This window comes from Mirounga angustirostris, unplaced genomic scaffold (assembly GCF_029215605.1).
Source record: "Mirounga angustirostris isolate CCGP_5_RB_7025 unplaced genomic scaffold, mMirAng1.0.hap1 SCAF_11, whole genome shotgun sequence".
NCBI classification, from domain to species: domain Eukaryota; kingdom Metazoa; phylum Chordata; class Mammalia; order Carnivora; family Phocidae; genus Mirounga; species Mirounga angustirostris.
This window is the reverse complement of record NW_026991719.1, coordinates 94,169,038-94,188,841: the sequence shown is the minus strand read 5'-3', so window position 1 is coordinate 94,188,841 and position 19,804 is coordinate 94,169,038. Positions and strand designations below refer to the sequence as shown.

Genomic DNA, 19,804 nt, shown 5'->3' with positions numbered 1-19,804 from the left:
TTAAAATCCACACGATTTACCTTACTCATAATTTGTGTTACCATTACCTTTTATTATCTTTACTAACCTGAAACTATTTCTTTAGAAAGCTTCACTATTTCTTTAATAGAAGGCATCCTCCTTTCGGATAACCCCTACTTCACAAAGCTGTAACTAGATTAAAACAGTAAACTACCAGCATTTCCATCACTTGGGGAGAGCCCCTGAAATTTGGGGGGGGCTTTTTCTTCCCCATGGTTAAATGCACACGTGGAAATGGAGCTGTAATTTTTTTAGGTCAAAAATTCATTCAAGGAAATACTACTTCTCTTGGGCTACGTTCCAAGGAGCCCTCCGTCCAAACCGACCAAGCGGAACCTCCCGCGGCCACGCAAATAGGGAGGAAGGCCAGGGGAGAGAGGGGAGAAGGAATCCAGGAATCCGCGGGCCCACCCACAGCCACAGGGAAACGCTCCCAGGCCCACCCGCCGGCCGCGGAGGCCCCAGGGGCGCTACGACCAGGCTCTCCCCCCTACCCCCGCCGGGGCACAGAACTTAGAACGTAGGCGGCGGTCCAATCCCGGCGCTCACGCCCGACCAGCCTCGCCCAAACGCCGGACCTCGCCCCGCCTCGGCCCCGTCCCTCCCAGCCGTCGGGGCTGCAGCCACCGAGGGCCTAGGTAAGCACGCCGGGCACAGGCTGCCCACACGCTGGGGGACAGGGAAGGTCCTCGGGCCCGGAAGGGCCGCCCAAACCCGGCCCCCGGCCCCGGGCCCCCTCCCGTCCCAGAAAGGAAAGGAAAGGAAAGGCAAAGGGACAAAGGCCAAGGGACCCACCTGGCGGAGGCAACACGCCGTCGGCAAAGACCCAGTCGCACCCGGTCGTTCAGTCTTGACACCTCGGGACCACCGCCGCACCTCTGACCCGGAATAGGGAGCCATCACTTGCCCTCAAACCTGAACTTCACTTCATTGTTCCCGGGAGCGGGTGAGAGTTGAAAGACTCCCGCAGCGCGGGGAGTCAGAGAAATCAAGTATCCACACCCCCAGCCCCGCCCAGCGGAGGGGTGGGACAGCCTCAGAAGGTCCCGGGTGCGAGAAGGGGCGGGGAGAGGCGGGCGTGAGAAAGTCCGAGGGGAGTCCCGCCTAAGGCCAGGTGCAAAGGAGAACCAATTTTGTCCCCCTTGCTGGGTCTCTGCCAGCAAGAAAGTAAATGATAAATGTGCTGATACAATAAAACCGGAAATTTACCGTTCAACAGTCGCAAAACTACTTAGAGGGAAAAGAAGTTTAAATAAATACACTCCCAAATGATGTTACAAGTTTGCATCATTCTTATGCCTGAGGTTATGAAAACTTTAATTGCTCCCTCCCTAGGTGAGAGTTGGCATCCGGACAGCAGGCGCTCCCTCCTCCCCGTCACCTCCCTCCCGCCCTTTGCCAAGGACCTGCTAGGGAGCCAGCGCTCCTTGCGTGGGGCCGGGGCTGCTGCAGGCGGTGTCCACACCGCCTAGGTGGATGCGGATGTGCTGGAGCCGAAGGAATCACAGTGACTGGCAGGTCTCTCCTGCCTGACCGCCGTCTTGATTTATTTCTTCCTAACTATTGAGAGAGGAACACGTTGCTCTTGCAAAAGAATGCTCCCATGATGGAGACACGTGTAGATGACGAGAGGAACACGAGCCTAACAGGTGATGCGGCCACTCAGAGATGAGGGGTGTTAATTGGGTGCGTGGATCCTCCCAGCAGGTTGTAACCTAAGGAGAGAGACAGAGAGATGGATGCAAATAAAGATCTTTTAAAACAGTCGTCGAAGCAGCTCCCCAGATTCATGGGTCCTCCAGCTATTTGGTTACTAAACAATGAACTTTGTTGACTCTTCCTGTTTGGAGTCCTTGCTTATTTAAGAAAAAGGATCTTCATGAATACAGACATATTTCAAGGGAGAAATTGAAGTCACCTTTGCCCACACCTGCATAGTCCCCTCAGGACCATCCAGTCCAGGCTACTCCCAGCCTGGCTCAGGCTCTGACTCCCAGACCCCTTTTCTCACCCATTCCCTAGTTGTTTGGACAGAAGTGGGTGGGGATTTCTAGGGCGGGAAGGAAGGAAGACAATGAGGACCCTGAGGGGCTTTGTCCTGGTCAGGCAGCTGCCTTTCTGCATTTCAGGTCAACACAGGAAATCTCACAAATCCCTGCTGCCTTCCACTCCCAGAGGGTGGAGGGAGGGGTGAATGCTCTGCCTCACCTTCCCCACCAGGCAGAGTGGAAAGTGAATTTCCTGACCCATCCCTGGCCTCTGGATCTCAGCTGCCCCTCTGGATTCCTCCCTGTGTTTCCTGTCCTTCCCTTTAGGGAGTAAGGGCCATTTCCTCACGCAGAGATCCAAGCCAAAGCCTTTTCTTCTGTCCCCCTTCCCTGGACAGACGCAGATTCCGTAACTACTAACCACCCATTGTACCTGGAGACCAAGGTCTAAATGGCTTTGCCCTGGTGAACCAGGGCTGCACAGGACGCATTCATACACACGGGGCTCTCATACTGTAAAAGCCTTTGCTCTCTCCTCGCAAAGGCCCAAAAAGCACACGAAAAAAATTCCCAACATCATTAGAGAAATCAAAATCACAGGAGATACCCCTTCACACCTACCAGGACAGCTGTAATGAAAAATGGAAAATAACAAGTGTGATAAGGATGTGGAGAAATTGGAGCCCCCATTCGCTGCTGGTGAGAATATAAAATTGTACAAAAACTGTGGAAAGCACATCCACCAAAAGTTACAGAGTGACCACATGATCAGCAATTGCACTCCTGGGTATAACAGAGAACTGAAAACATATTCAGACAAAAACATGTACATGACTGTGGCAGCATTTTTCCTAAAGCCAAAAGGGGGAAACAACCCAAATGTCTGTCAACTGATGAATGTTTAAACAAATTGTGTTATATCCATACCATGGATTTTTAAAGATTTTTTTATTAATTTATTTCAGCGGGGGAGAGAGAGCACGAGCAGTGGGGAGGAGCAGAGGGAGAGCAGCAGACTCCCCGCTGAGTGGGGAGCCCGATGTAGGGCTCGATCCCAGGACCCTGAGACCATGATTTGAGCCAAAGGCAGATGCTTAACCCACTGAGCACCCCCAGGCGCCCCCATACCATAGATTTTTATTTAGCCATAATCTGAAATGAAGAACTGATACTAGCTAAAACACTGAAGAACCTTGAAAACATCATGATACATGAAAAAAGATAGACACTAAAGAACCACACATAGTAAGATCTCATTCACTAAAAATATCCAGAACAGGCAAATCTATAGAGATATAAAGTCATTATTGGTTGCCAAGAGCTAATGGCAGGGAGATGTTGGGAGAAAAACTTTTCCTCTACCAATTTAGTACAGTGACTGGGGACTGCAAATTAATTAACAGTAAATTAACAAGAGAAAAGTTTATTTACTATGTGAGAGCTTTTAGATGAAGAGGCTCCCTAAAGAGCTTGAGATAGGGGTTTATATACCAACTTCACAAGGCGGGGTGCACTTCAAAGGATGGAAAGTTCTTATGAGGTTTGCTTATGCAATCTTTTGGAATGTTCTAAGGCTCAAGACCAGGCCTCCCTGATTAGAGAACCCCCCCAATGGGGGTGGGGCAGGTTGTGGCAGCTGTCTCATAAAACTCTGCTGAGGCACCTGGGTGGTTCAGTCAGTTGAGCACCTGCCTTCAGCTCAGGTCATGATCTCAGGGTCCTGGGATCGAGCCCCACGTCGGGCTCTCTGCTCAGAGGGAGTCTGCTTCTCCCTCTCCCTCTCTCTCTTCCTCTGTGCTCTCTCTGAAATAAATGAATAAAGTCTTTAAAAAAAAAACAACCCACTGCTTTAGCCAGATAAGAGGAATTCAGACAAGGCTTCCGCTGCTCTTGTATCTCCGGTGTTTTCACTTTGAAGCTACCTTTATACCATTCCGGTGGGTTATCAGTCCCATCAAGAGAATGGGAATGGGGTGCCTGAATGGCTCAGTCATTAAGCATCTGCCTTACGCTCAGGTCATGATCCCAGGGTCCTGGGATCGAGCCCCACATCGGGCTCCCTGCTCCGCGGGAAGCCTGCTTCTCCCTCTCCCACTCCCCCTGCTTGTGTTGCTTCTCTCGCTGTGTCTCTCTCTGTCAAATCAATAAATAAAATCTTAAAAAAAAAAGAATGAGAATAGACTGATAATAAGTATGAACTTTCTTTCTGAGGTGATGAAAATGTCCTAAAATTTATTATGATGATTGCTGCACACTTTTCTTTGTATTCTAAAAAACAGTGACTAGTATACTTTAATGTGGTGAGTTACATGTTATGTGAAGGGCATATCAATAAAAAAATGTGAACCAGCACATAAATTCAATAAAATTTAGGTAAAAGATTTTTAGAAAATTGTACAGTGTGGGTAAACTAAGAATACTGCAATCCACTGATCAATGTTTACATCACCAAAAATGTGAGCAACAGATATCATGTGCATTCTGATATAATGTAATAAGAGTACAAAGTGTTGACTATAAAATGTTCTGGCTAAAGTAACTGAGCCTAAATCTAACCAAGTTCATAGATGTCACTTAGGAAATTCTCTTTCTCATGGAACATGGCCAGCAAGAAGATACATACAAAGAAATCTAGAATGTGAGTAATTCTACAGGACAAATAACTCAGTCTTTTCATCCAAGGCGTGGCAAGAAAAAAAACGGGGTGAGAGTGGTTATCAATAACGAAGATTATGTCATATTTCAGCCAATGCTATGTATGATCCTTGTTTGCATCCCAGTAAGAACAAATCAAATTTAAAAGACACATTCAAGTCCAACAGGTTCATTACACATGGATGTTTTGATATGGCATCAGGGAGTAATTGTAATTGTTGTTAGATGTAATGATGGTATTTTGCTTATGTTTTTTTAAAGTCCTATTTGTTAGAGTTTATGGTACAGTAGAGTACGTGGAGGAAATACCTTCCTTGAATTTATGCATGAGGACATATGATATCTGGAATATGCTTTGAAATATGCAGGCAAAAAAATTAAATAAATAAAACATAATTGGCAAAATATTGGTCCTTGTTGAAGCTGGTTGGTACATAGAATATTTGTTATATTGTTATATCTGCTTTGTTTGAAATGATCCATTTTTTTAAAGATTTTATTTATTTATTTGAGAGAGAAAGAGCATGAGCAGGGGCAGGGGAGGGGGGCAGAGGGAGAGGGAGAAGCAGGCTCCCCGCCAAGCAGGGAGCCCCACGTGAGAGTCAATCCCAGGACCATGGGATCATGACCCTAGCGGAAGGCAGATGATGAACCACCTGAGCCACCCAGGTGCCCCAAATGATCCATGTTAAAGAGCTTAAAAAGTCCACAAAAACAACTATGCCAACCAAAACTGATAAAATAATCATATTTTGAGTATGTTATTGAGATAGACAGAATACCAAACTGAAAGTGTTGATTATGGTTACATTTACACATCTGTAATTGGTTACGTTTCCAGTTAGGACTGAAGACAGGTGATTTTTTTAAATTTGTTTTTAAATTTTAAGTAAACTCCACACCACACATGGGGCTCGAACTTACAACTCCAAGATCAAGAGTCACATGGTCCACTGACTGAGCCAGCCAGGTGCCCCCAAGTGATTTTAAGCACAATAGTCCCCCCTTATCAACGATTTCCTTTTCCAGTTTGTTACCCGCAGACAACTGTAGTTCAGAAGCAGATGCTCCTTCTGACATAGTTTAAGAAGGTCAATAGTAGCCTACCACTATGTCACCATGCCTAATGTCATTCCTCTCGCTTCATCCTGACACGTAGGCATTTTATCATCTCCCATCATCATAGGAAGGGGAAGAATGAGTACAGTACAATAAGATATTTTGAGAGAGAGATTCTATTCACATAACTTTACAGTATATTGTCATAATGGTTCTACTTAATTATTAGTTATTGTTGATCTCTTACTGTAACTAATTTGTAAGTTAACCTTTCTCATAGATATGTTTGTCCAGGAAAAAATATGGCATATATAGGATTTGGTACTCTCCATGGTTTCAGGCATCCACTGGGGGTCTTGGATCATGTCTTCCACAGATAAGAGGGATTACTGTAGGGACACCTGGGTGGCTCAGTCGGTTAAGCCTCTGCCTTTGGCTCAGGTCATGATCCCAGGGTCCTGGGATCGAGTCCCACATCGGGCTCCTTGCTCAGCAAGGAGCCTGCTTCTCCCTCTGCCTGCCTCTGTCTCTCTCTCTCTCTGATAAATAAGTAAAATCTTAAAAAAAAAAAAGAGGGATTACTGTATTGTAGACATATTCAAGAGCTTAATTGCGGAGGATGGTATCTAATGGGCCCTTGTATTAAAATGCAAATATGTGGAATGAAATTCTGAAAGACACACACTATATGGTTAGCAGGTTCACCAGTAGGAATGACATAAACATGAGGGCCCAGAAGGTCAGGGTGACTCATTTTTGCTGAGCACCTACTATGTGTCTGGCACCATTCTTATTGCTAGAAATACACCGTGTAAAGGGGGGGGAAATCCCAGCTCACATGGGGCTCACCTTCTAGTGGGGGGGAATGAAAAAATAAGACCAATGAGACACATATATATCATAAGGGATAATGATCCGAGCTTTCCAGCACACGAAGGCAGGAGAGGGGAGTAGGGCATGGGGTGGCTGTGGGGATTTGCACCTTCAGGTGGATTGGACACCTCATTGAGAAGGTGACATAAGATGTGAAGGAAGTAGGAGGAGAGCCCTGTGGAGATCTGGGGATGAGAGCTGCAACGAGAGGGAATATCCTGTACCTCTTTCTGCTGTTACTCTGTTAAATCTTTTAGCCCCTGACCAATAATCATTTTCCCTCCAGTTTTGATGTAATAGGTGCTGTGTTTAGGGCCAGGATTACCTTGATGGTTTATGTAATTAAGACATGGTTGGGGCGCCTGGGTGGCTCAGACGGTTAGGCGTCTGCCTTCGGCTCGGGTCGTGATCCCAGGGTCCTTGGATCGAGCCCCGCGTCGGGCTCCCTGCAGGGAGCCTGCTCCTCTCTCTCCCTCTGTGACTGCTCCCCCTGCTTGTGCTCTCTCTCTCTGTCAAATAAAAAATAAAATCTCAAAAAAAAAAAGATATGGTTCAAGACCTTTGCTACTTTGAGTAAGTTGAGGCTCTAGCCATGCGTACTAAGCATGTATGCTTCTATATGTTGGATCTTTCTTGAACATGTGCATAAATTATTCCTTGCTTAGCATCTTAAGTGGCTAAGTCCAGTTTTATAAGCTGTTCACAGCTACTTGAGTGACAGAGCTGTACAAAATCCAAACTGTCCCTTGCCACCTAGTGCCAAGATATTCATCCCTCATTGGAATCATTAAGTAGCAAGTGGGGAACATTTCTATATCCGTGGATATAGGGCTAACAGGATATTTATTTCATTAACCTCAGGGACAGTAGTTTAAGTAAGCAGAAAGGTTGATCAGTATCTCTGGCCACTGAATCCCAGCAAATTACAGTGTGAGGTCACCAAATGGTCACAGCTGATGACATCACAAAGGGTTTGCAGCATATAAAGCCCAGACCATCTTTAAGTCTAGGCTTATTTCTCCCAAGGGTGTGTGGTGGCTGGAAGGGTTCCTGTTACAGGGCTAGTAAAAGACTGGTGTATTCTTCTCTTTCTCATGCAGAATCTTTACTTAGAGAAATTGATTCGTATCCGCAGCAAGGGTAATCAAAAATAATTTCTTTCCTTTTCAGCTCACGGTTTTGAAGAAAACCGAAGAGTGTGATCGACAGTACGTGCTGCCCTTGCCGTGGTGTGGACACAGAGTTCAAGCTTAGACGAGGAGCAGACACTGACGTCACACTTCTGACAGGTAAGTAAAGTCAGCTCAGTTGTACTTTGATTCTGTGCTACCCCCTTCAGCACATAGGCTCCTTTTTCAAAGTAGGCCTCGCACAGAACTTCCTCTGTTAATATCTGGTTAGCACTGTGTCCACGTACACTCAGTCTCTCTAATGGTTCATTACGATGATCATGAGAGATCGTGAGCCTGGGGGATTGGAAATATTAACCTATCTGGCCATGATGTGACTAGAGCTGGTTTCATGGTAAGTTGTACCTTGTGTTTTATCCCCTTGATATTTACAAGCATGACTTTCTGAAATGTTTTAATCCAGTTTATACTGGTGACATGGAAGTCTTGTAGGAATCATGTGTACATTAGACTTCAATTAATATTATAGCTCGGGTTTTAGTGCTCAAGATGGAGCAAAGAAAGGTGGTGTTATTTCAGTACCTTGATACCTTCTAAAGCTGTTGGAGTAGCCTGATACTTTCATTAACCCTAGAACTAGGAAAAATTTGAGGTTATCCTGTTTGTCTCCCTGGACTGCTGAGGAAAAGGATGATGTTGAAACTTCCCCTGTGAGGGCGCCTGGGTGGCTCAGTTGGTTAAGGGTCTGCCTTTGGCTCAGGTTGTGATCCCAGGGTCCTGGGATCGAGCCCCGCATCGGGCTCCCTGCTCAGCGGGAAGCCTGCTTCTCCCTCTGCCTGCAACTCCCTCTGCTTGTGCGCTCTCTCCCTCTCTCTCAAATAAATAAAATCTTTTTTTTTTAAAGATTTTATTTATTTATTTGACAGAGACAGTAAGTCTTTCGTCTTTGTAAGACGAAAACTACACTTGTGAATGCCAATTCTATGTTCTTCTTTTGGTCTGTGGCACAGGGCAGCCTCAGAGTAATAGTGAAAGATGAGTAGCTTATTATGATGATGTGTTCTTTTATGATTTTAACAGTAAGACACATGTAGGTGATTTAGAACGTTATGCCAGTTTTTTAAAAGAATTTATTTTCTTGAGAGAGCGAGTCAGCGAGAGAGCACAAGGAAGGGGGAGTGGCAAGCAGAGGGAGAAGCAGGCTCCCCACTCAGCAGGGAGCCCGATGCAGGACTCGATCCCAAGACCCCGGGATCACGACCTCAGCCAAAGGCAGACGCTTAACCCACTGAGTCACCCAGGCACCCCTCGTTCTACAAGTTTGATGAAGGAGTCCTAAGAGCCTGTTTTCTAATGGTTGTACTGGCTTATCACCTCCTATGGACCATATCCTCGGCACAGTCTCTCCTGCTGACGTGGTGAGTGGGTCAGGGTTCCGCAGACACTGGCTTCGTGTACCGTGTGCCAGTTCCTAAGCTCTGTGAATCAGCAGCTGGAGCAGGGAGAGAGGAGAGCACCTGGAGAGAGAGGGGAGGCAGGACCCAAACACCCCTGTGATCTCATCAACCTGCTAGCTCTGATTTTGAACAAATTTCTTTACTTCTCCAGGTTTTGATCTTCAACTAATATGTGGGGCAGTTAAATGAAAAGTTCTTAAAAATGCGTGCTCAAGGACCTTTCCTAGAAGCTGATGAATAGTGTGGAAATTAATTTTAAAGTACATGCATATTGAGCATCTTCTTATGTGTCTCTTGGCCATCTGTATATCTTCTTTGGAAAAATGTCTATTGAGGTCCTCAGTCCATTTTTTAAGCAGATTCATTTTTTTTCTGTGTTGAGTTGTAGAAATTCTTTATATATTTTGGATATTAACCCCTATTGGCTATATTATTTGCAAATATCTTCTCTCATTCACTAGGTTGCCTTTTTTTAAAAATATTTTATTTATTTGACAGAGAGAGACACAGCAAGAGAGGGAACACAAGCAGGGGGAGTGGGAGAGGGAGAAGCAGGCTTCCCACCGAGCAGAGAGCCTGATGTGGGGCTGGATCCCAGGACCCTGGGATCATGACCTGAGCTGAAGGCAGACACTTAATGACTGAGCCACCCAGGCGCCCCTGCCTTTTTGTTTTGTTGATGGTTTCCTTTGCTGTGCAAAAGCTTTTTATTTTGGTGTAGCGGTCACTAATCATGAGAGAAGTGCAAATCAAAACCACAAGGAGATATAGCCTCACACCTGTCAGAATGGCTAAAATCAAAAAGACAACAAATAACAAGTGTTGGCAAGGTTGTGGAGAAAAGAGGGAACACTTGTACACTTTTGGTGGGAATGTAAGTTGGTACAACCACTATGGAAAACAGTATAGAGGTTCCTCAGAAAATTAAAAATAGGGCACCTGGGTGGCTCAGATGGTTAAGCGTCTGCCTTCAGCTCAGGTCATGATCTCAGGGTCCTGGGATCGAGTCCCGCATTGGGGACTGCTTCTCCCTCTGCCTCTCTCTCTCTCTGTCTGTCATGAATAAATAAATAAAATCTTAAAAAAAAAAAGAAAATTAAAAATAGAAATACCATATGATCCAGTTATTCCACGACTGGATATTTACCCAAAGAAAATGAAAACCCTAATTCAAAAGATATATGCACCCCTATGTTTATTGAAGCATTGTTTACAGTAGCCAAAATATAGAAGCAACCCAAGTGTCCCTCAATAGATTAATGGATAAGGAACATGTGGTGTCTGTGTGTACACACACACACACACACACACACACCACTAGAATATTACTCAGCCATAAAAAAGAATGAGATCTTGCCATTTGCAATAACTTGGATGGACCTAGAGGGTATTGTGCTAAGTGAAATAAGTCAGGGAAAGACAAATACCATATGATTTTACTTATATGTGGAATCAAAAAAACCCCACAAATAAATAAAAAAAAATAGATCTTAAATACAGAGACAAACTGGTGGTTGCCAGAAGGGAGGTGGATGAGGGAATAGGCAAAATAGATAAAAGGAATGAAAAGGTACAGGCTTCCAGTTACTAAATAAGTCACAGATAAAAAGTACAGCATAGGGGTGCCTGGGAGGCTCAGTCGGTTAAGTGTCTGCCTTCTGCTTAGGTCATGGTCCCGGGGTCCTGGGATGGAGCCCCGCATTGGACTCCCTGCTCAGTGGGGAGTCTGCTTCTACCTCTCCCTCTGCCCCTCACCCCCACTCGTGTGTTCTCTCTCACACTCTGCTCTCTCTCAAATAAATAAAATCTTTATTTATTTATTTATTTATTTATTTATTTATTTGACAGAGAGAGACACAGCGAGAGAGGGAACACAAGCAGGGGGAGCAGGAGAGGGAGAAGCAGGCTTCCCGCCAAGTGGGGAGCCTGATGCGGGGCTCGATCCCAGGACCCTGGGATCATGACCTGAGCCGAAGGCAGACGCTTAACGACTGAGCCACCCAAGCGCCCCAAATAAATAAAATCTTTTAAAAAAAGGTACAGCAGGGGCACCTGGGTGGCTCAGTTGGTTAAGCGACTGCCTTCGGCTCAGGTCATGATCCTGGAGTCCCGGGATCGAGTCCCGCATCGGGCTCCCTGCTCGGCGGGGAGTCTCCCTCTCCCTCTGCCTCTCCCCCTCTCATGCTCTCTCTCTATCACTATCTCTCTCAATAAATAAATAAAAATCTTAAAAAAAATAAAATAAAATAAAAAAAGGTACAGCATAGTAAATGTAGTCAGTAATGTTGTATTAATGCTGTACAGTGACAGTGACTATACTTATGATGAGCACCGAGTAATGTATAGGATTGTATAATCAATATGTTGTACACCAGAAACTAATATAACATCATATGTCAATTATACTTCAATAAAAAAATTGAAATGCACATGTGCACATACATACACAAATTTGCAGATATTTCAGGAACTTTAAGGAAACCTCTGACATCATTCTGAAGAGCACCTGGACTTAGGAAGCTCCATGTCTCTTCTTCCACTTTCACTCATCTGTGATTCTAGTGGCTTCCATCACTCAAATCGTATAGGCCCCTTGCCCGAAACTCAAATGAATTCCCCTTGGAATCAGCATAAAAATAATTCTCAAGCATAGCCAGCAAGACTGGATCAGACCAGTCTTTGCTCTGCTTACTTAACCAGGTTTTTCCTTGGTTGCTTTGCCCCAAACACACAACTTTTGCGGTTTTTTTCTAAATTTTATTAATAGAAGTATAATTGACGGAACACAAACTGCCCCATTTAAAGTGTACAATTTGAGGTGCCTGGGTGGCTCAGTCGGTTATGCATTTGCCTTTGGGTCAGGTCATGATTCCAGGGTCCTGGGATGGAACTCCCTGAGCTCCCTGCTCAGCGGGGACTCTGCTGCTCCCTCTGCCTCTGCCCCTCGCCCAGCTCATGCACACTCTCTCTCAATTAAATAAATAAAAAATCTTAAAAAAAAATAAAGTGTACATTTTATAAAATCGATATATGTTACACCTGATAAATGATCACCACAATCAAAATAACGAACACATCCATTACATCATGTTTTATAATCCTTTGGAACATACAGTAATGAAAACTACATTGTTGCTCCAAAGAGGTTATTTAGATATTTATTTCCTGCTTAACTAAGGATAATTTATCATTAAGGCAATTACATATATATTTATAAAACATGCACCTCGTGTATTTGAGTGTACTTGAGAAATTTTTTTTCTTATGTATTTGATACTTTCTTCCCCAGATCAAATGTTATTTAAGTGAAATCTGTCATAGGAATCCTGAATTAATGAGTGTTATTGTATGTCCTATCACTGCTTTTGGTTTAAGGGTATTTTGAGACTTAATCATTGTAAATATGGAGTCTTTGACACAGTTCCAACCATAAGAAATTATGAACAAAATTGTATAGAATTCTATAATCATAAAAGTTAAAAATATTTGGAATTCCTTAAAAATGGTGAGAATTTGGTCAAGATATGTTCATGGATTTTTGGTTATGGTCCTCGAGGAGCCTACTGTTGAACTCAGTAAGTCAGCTGAGGAAACAGTATGTGGTAGCTTATGCGTTATGTGTGGTCCAGGTCAATTTCTCTTTAATGGCAATTGACATAAAAATGACAGTCTGAATAGAAGCATAGACTGGCAGTCACCTTTTGCCTGAGGAATATGATACAATAATTTCTAATTGCTTGTGTTTAACCTTAATAGATTCTTCATGGACTAGGCAAAAGTTGAGGAAAGCGACCAACACAGCAGTGGACATTTTCAAAAAGGTAGGGCTTACTAAATATTTGATATAGTTGTTTTACTTAATAACTTAATTACATTACATATACTCTCCTTTCTGTTTTGTGACACTTTGAAATTTTGTTTTGGTTATACAGTTCTTAGTATTTGTGGATTTAAAACTTTTTTTTTTTTTTAAGATTTTATTTATTTGACAGAGAGAGAGAGACAGAGAGAGAGGGAACACAAGCAGGGGAGTGGGAGAGGGAGAAGCAGGCTTCCCGCGGAGCAGGGAGCCCGATGCGGGGCCCGATGCGGGGCTCGATCCCAGGACCCTGGGACCATGACCTGAGCCGAAGACAGCCACTTAATTGATGGAGCCACCCAGGTGCCCCAGGATTTAAAACTTAACGACAGATACTGATTTCTTTTTTTGGTAGCATGATAGTGAAGCACTGTAAACAAGCAAAACATTTGTCAACTGGCAAGTGCTTGTGCTTAAAGAAATACATGATACAGGGGCGCCTGGATGGTTTAGTCGTTCAGCCTCTGCCTTCGGCTCAGGTCATGATCCCAGAGTCCTGGGATCGAGCCCCGCATCAGGCTCCCTGCTCAGCGGGAAGCCTGCTTCTCCCTCTCCCACTCTCCCTGCTTGTGTTCCCTCTCTCACTGTGTCTCTCTCTGTCAAATAAATAAAATCTTAAAAAAAAATTAAGAAATACGTGATACAATCTTACCAACCATGAAATATGAAGTTTTTATACATAGCTTTATAATTAAAAATTATAAATATTAATAAATTAAATAAAATTTAATAAATTTTGATGTACATGCACATCTGTGATAATATCACCAAATCAACATAAGGAACATATTCACTATCCCCTGAAATTACCTTTTCCCCTCTGTTATCCTCCCCTTACACATCCCTGTCCCTCTCATCCCCTGAAAGTCATTGATATGCTGTATATCACTTACAAAATTTTGAATTTTTTGGAGTTTTATATAAATGAAATCATAGAGTATGTACTCTCTTTTTTTTTCCTGGCCTTTTAAACTCAGAATAGTTGTGAGATTCATCCATGTTCTTTGTGTCAGTGGTTCATTCCCTTTGTGGCTGAGTGGTGTTCCATTGTATGGATATGCCATAGTATGTCCATTCATCTGTTCACGGACATTTGGAGTGTTTCCAGCTTTTGGCCATTATAAATAAGGCTAGGTACCTACGTGTGTGGGTCTCTGCGTGAACTTTCATTTCATATACCTTCATTTCTATTGAGGTATAATTTACCTATTGTAAAATTCACTTTCAAAGTGTACAAAATTGTACAAGTTTTGACAAAGGTATTTAGTCATCATGTACCCACTATCATAATCAAGATATGGAATATTTCTATGACTCCAGAAAGTCTTCTCAGGTTCCTTTGTAGTCTGTGACCTCATTCTACTTCCCGTCCTTGGCAACTATACTGATCTAATTTCTGTCCATATAGTTCTGTCTTTTTTAAAATCATATACATGGAATCATAGAGCAATAATCCTTTTGTTTCTGGCTTCGTTTACACAGCACAACACTTTCAAGATTCATCCATGGTGTATCCTCATGAATGGTGCATTCATTTTTATTGTTGAGTATTTCATCATATGGATATATTTTGTTTATCTACCTGTTGCTGGACATTCAAATTGTTTCCAGGATTTGGGGTTTCTGAAAAGCCTTATGGGAGAACTTTAGATCTTCATATGGGTTTGAGTTACAGTCCAGAATCCTTTTATTTCAACCTAAAGGATTTCCTTTAGCAATTCTTGCAGGGCAGATTTAATAGTAATGAACTACCATCAGCTTTTATTTATCTGAATTTCTCATTCCATTGCATTTTGCGCTTTTGCTGTGATTTTGTCCTGCTCTTTCATTTGGTACATATTCCTCTGACTCCTCATTGTGTCTGTTCCTATGTATCAGGAAAATCAGCTACATTTCCTGATCTTGAAAGTAATGGCCTTGTGAGGTGAGGTCCTGTAGCGCCCTGGAGTGCAATGTCCCTTGTTCACCAAAACTAGGCGCTACAGGGGTGTTGCATGTGCCCTCCTTCGTGGCTAAACTGCATTGCATCCCTTCAGGTTTCATTTCCTTTGAATAGGTGGTTCTTTGTAGAATTACAAGCTAGTAACCTAGTTCTGTCTGCCATGGTCTCTAATGTCACTCTTCTTGATAGCAACAAAATGGTGTATCTCTCTTTTCTCTCCCTGCTTGGAGTGACCTTACTTGGTTTCCTTGAAATATTTAATTAAAAAATTTTAGGGCACCTGGGTGGCTCAGTCCGTTAAGCAACCGACTCTTGATTTTGGCTCAGTTCATGATCTTGGGGTCCTGAGACCGAGCCCTGCGTCTGGCTCCATGCTTGAGATTCTTTCTCCCTCTGCCCCTCCACCTGCTCGCACTGTGAATGAATGAATGAATAAAATCTTTAAAAATTTTTAAATGATGGTGCTACCTCATGTAGACTTGCTAGAATTTGAGTTTGCCTTTTCTTTCCATGTGAATGACTTATATAAATGTGGTAGGTAGAACAAATGACGGATTGATTACTATGCTAATGTGATTTAAATCTAGATTTCTTTTGCTTCTCTCCTGCAAGCATAACTACCATTAGGTTCTATCAGAAGTTTCATTTCTTTTTCTCTTAAATCCTATGAAACTTCAGTATAGTATTTCTCTCTTGTTGGTGTAAGAAAGGAGCACAAGTGTAAATGGTCTCTAGTTTTCAGCCTCTGATAGCAACATAAAGGGCTTGTGTGGTCTCTCTTTTGAGAGTTTGGCTTATCTTGGAGGTAATCAATTCTCAACAAGAATTAGAGTATCACTGAAGTTACTTCAGGATTTCTTTGTTTTTCTGTGGGTAGAATAAATTCTAAGAGCTTGGAGTATAAAATGTTTGTATGAAATTGTCAGTTTTTTGGTGAAAGAAGTTGGATTTTTTTATTAGAACTTGATGCATCAAATGTTATTGTTTCAAGGAGCACATTCAAAATTCCCTTTGAGAATCTTAGAATCAACTTAATTTGGGGCTGGCATTGTCGGCAATAAGCAAATGATGATCATCTGTCACAGCTTTTCTGTAAGATTTTATTTTTTAAGTAATCTCTACACCCAAAGTGGGGCTCAAACTCACAACCCTGGGACTAAGAGTCGCACACTCCACCGACTGAGCCAGCCAGGCGTCCCTGTGATTCCGATTTTATGTGTGGTTACAGATCGTTTAGCCAATTTAAATTACAAGCAGAAAGATTCAGTGCTTTTCTGTGAGAATGTACAAACGAACTATTTACATAAAAAAGGAAATTGTGGACAGTTCGCTTGTATAGGCACCAAGCTTGGGGGGAAAAAAAACAACCACGTGGAGAAGATAACTTCGGGGGGGGGGCGGTTGGAGATGAGAGTGTGGACTCAGAGAAATCTTAACATGGATAATAGTCAAGTTGAACTATCTCACACTGGAGGTCCTCCATCTTCTGGGAAGTTCATTTACTGTCCATGAAGGCTCTTGGCGGGGGGGGGGGGGGGGGCTTGAAATTTAAATAGACTAGAAAAGTTTTGGATCAGCCACTGTGGGACATTTTCCAGAACTCAAGTAGGGATGGCTAAAACAATTAAAATAGTAAAGATGTCCATGATAAATCATGCAAAACTTTTCTTTTCCAGAAGTGAAAATGACTTTGTCTGTCTTTGGTTGGAGACCTATTTCTTCATTCCTTCCACTACACCCACTACCACCAGCAGCACTAGCCGCACCCCCCACATGGATCCTTAATTGTCATGAAAATAATTGTGACTGAGGATCTGAAATGTAATGCTGTATTTCATACATAATATTGTTTAAAACTATGATTAAGTATACATTTATGCTGGTGATCATTGCAGGTAAATGAAGAATTCAGAGCCCAAACCGAAGTTTAAGCCAAGATGCAAAAAAAGAAAAAAAAGATCAAAGAGCCTGGGACAGAATCCTGGCAACAGTGAACCCAGGTAATAAAACTAGATCATATTGTATCATGTCACGGTGAGTTCTATGGCAGGAAATTATTTTGGTAGATGGAAGGAATGTGTGGCCAGAAGTAGACTTTCTTTTTTTTTTAATAAATTTTTTTTAAAGATTTTATTTATTTATTTGAGAGAGAGAGAATGAGAGAGAGCCCATGAGAGCGGGGAGGGTCAGAGGGAGAAGCAAACTCCCTGCCAAGCAGGGAACCCGATGCGGGACTCGATCCAGGGACTCCAGGATCATGACCTGAGCCGAAGGCAGTCGCTTAACAACTGAGCCACCCAGGTGCCCCAGAAGTAGACTTTCTGGTAAAATTAACATTTTCATTTACATAACCCTACAAGTTTGATTTTCTTTTCTTTTCTTTTTTTTTTTTAAGATTTTATTTATTTATTCATGAGAAACAGAGAGACAGAGAGGCAGAGGCAGAGGCAGAGGCAGAGGGAGAAGCAGGCTCCCTGTGGAGCAGGGAGCCCAACATGGGACTCGATCCCAGGATCCGGGATCATGACCTGAGCCGAAGGCAGACGCTTAACGGCTGAGCCACCCAGGCGTCCCAGATTTGATTTTCTAAGACTCAGGCATCAGTTTCTTAAGCCGCACTGAATGTTTTGTGACAGAATATATTACACAAGCAAAACTGTTTTCAGGAGGAAATTGTCATGAGGATGTGAATAACTGGGTCCACAATAATTCCTTCCAAAAAGAAAATCCTCAATTTCATGATTAACCAAAGCCCTTTGTAGACCTCTCGGCCATCATTTAATAACCTATGAACATGATCTATTCACTTTGACAAAAACATCTGTGTATACTTAACATCTTCATAAGAGTGTCTAAACTCCTCAGCTGGCTGAGAACGGTCCTCAAGACAGCTTATGTTTGGAGGGAATATGCAGAAAGTGAAGACTGCATCTTAACAGAGGAGATGCTCACTAGGTGTTTGTTTTTTAAATTTGTCTCTTTTTACCATTCTACTAAAAACTTATGTCGAACTCCAAACAACCCAATCTAGTGGCCTTTTCCCAAGTTCGTCCTGTTTCACTATAATATTTTATAATTTTCCACTACATTTATTTTTCCTATCCTCCTTCCCTTTTCACATCTCTGAGAAGTCAGTTACTCTTTTTTTTACCCCCGAGGTTTTGTCCTCAGCTCGTGACAGATGACATGCATTCATGAGGAGGTAGCCTGCTGTAGTCGAAAGGGAGCTGAGGGGCGCCTGGGGGGCTCAGTCGGTTACGCGTACAGCTCTTAGTTTCGGCTCAGGTCATGATCTCATGGCTTGCGAGATCAAGTCCCGCATGGGGCTCCATGCTCAGCGGGGAGTCTGCTTGAGATTCTCTCCCTCTGCTGTCCCCTCAAATAAATAAATCTTAAAAAAAAAAAAAAAAGAAAGGGAGCTGAATTAGGTGTGTGAAGAACCGCATTCAAGTCCTAATCATGTTTCGTACTAACTGCATGAACTTTGTTCAGTCCCTTAAATCTTGGGAGTTTCAGTTTCTGCATCCACAAGAAGTGAGATGAAACTTACCCTACCTATGTTACAAAGTTATAATGAGGATCAAAAGGGATAAGAAATGTAAAAACTCTGAAAAGCATACGACTGTGCAAATGGTTATTATTTATATTATTACATGACAGCTAGGTCATTGGCACTGTGAGAGAGACTCTGTTTAAAGCTAATTGACTCCCAAGGGGAATAAACCATGACCTTATAGGAATCATCCCTATTTTGAGACCTTATATTAATTATCTATATTTGAACCAACTAGTCTAACAGGCCCAAGCTGTGGAGATTAACTCTTCTTTGTATTTTCTCACCATGAAATCTAATTTTGCATTATTTGGGTTGGTCAAATATCTGTAGAAGTCTTTTGCCTATATTGTTAAGTCCTCGAATGGTGATAAATAATGAAAAGCATGATAAAATGCTTTTAGCACCTTGAATGTATAAGAAAACTCAAACGTCTACTGTTATGAGTTATTTGCTACGTATTTTATTGGCAGCATTTAAACACTGGATTCTTTATGTTACAGGAGCATGGGCCCTCAGGTTGCCCTTAGATTTCAGGATCTCTTCCAGCACATTCATAGGCAGATGGAGGGCCACGCCCACGAACCCCTCTACCCGCACCATCTCTACCCTGAGGAGTTGCTCTTCCTTCTCCAACTTCTTTACCTAGTATAAGTGGTAAACCATCATCACCACTATCACCTTTGTTGGAGGACCTCCTCCTCCAAAATCACCACTTGCTGGGTCTTATGGAATAAAGCAGAAATAAATGTATCAGTCTGAATTCCATGTATTTATTCTTGAAGTGCATGACTTGATTCTCCTTTGTAAGAATGAACTCAATGGGAAAACTTTGACTACAGAATGTTCTTGAGCATCTTCTGGCCCTCAGTGGTCATTTATGAAAACTGCATACCTGTGGGTATTATATAATGTTAGAGAATAAGACTGCTGACTCTCGATTTCCCTTGTGAGCTCATTGTCTTATGTTTCTCTATCAGACAGTATCTCAATTGGAAACTCCATAGAGTTAACTCCATAGAGATATAAAATTCATATAGCAAGGAAAGGAGAATCAATAAAGTGGTATAAGGATAAACGTATTCATTTCCTAAGGTTGCCATAATAACTGCCTACTAACTAGATGGCTTCTAAAAACAAAATCTTTTCTGTCAATTCTAAAGGCCAAAAGTCCAAAATCAAGATGTCGGCAGGACCACACTCCCTCTGGAGGCTCTGGGAGACAATCTCTCCCTTGCCTCTTCCAGTTTCTCGGGGCTGTTAGCAT

General features: G+C 42.7%; 2 long non-coding RNA genes across 4 annotated transcripts in view; one reads left to right on the top strand and one right to left on the bottom strand.

The window, feature by feature from the left end:
• LOC123848942 (uncharacterized) overlaps nucleotides 1-1,941 on the bottom strand; it is a 60,753-nt gene extending 58,812 nt beyond the window's left edge. The window contains exon 1 of one of the 3 annotated variants that reach the window (XR_010406230.1): nucleotides 817-1,941. This is a non-coding gene — a long non-coding RNA (uncharacterized LOC123848942). The remainder of the gene's footprint in view (nucleotides 1-816) is intronic. The other 2 variants (XR_010406229.1, XR_010406228.1) reach the window with 2 other exon arrangements.
• A 5,822-nt stretch (nucleotides 1,942-7,763) lies between these two features.
• Nucleotides 7,764-19,275, top strand: LOC129045349 (uncharacterized). Its single transcript, XR_008504951.2, has 4 exons — nucleotides 7,764-7,885; nucleotides 12,940-13,004; nucleotides 16,880-16,984; nucleotides 19,041-19,275. It is a non-coding gene; the product is annotated as an uncharacterized LOC129045349 (long non-coding RNA).
• The last annotated feature ends 529 nt before the right edge of the window (nucleotides 19,276-19,804 follow it).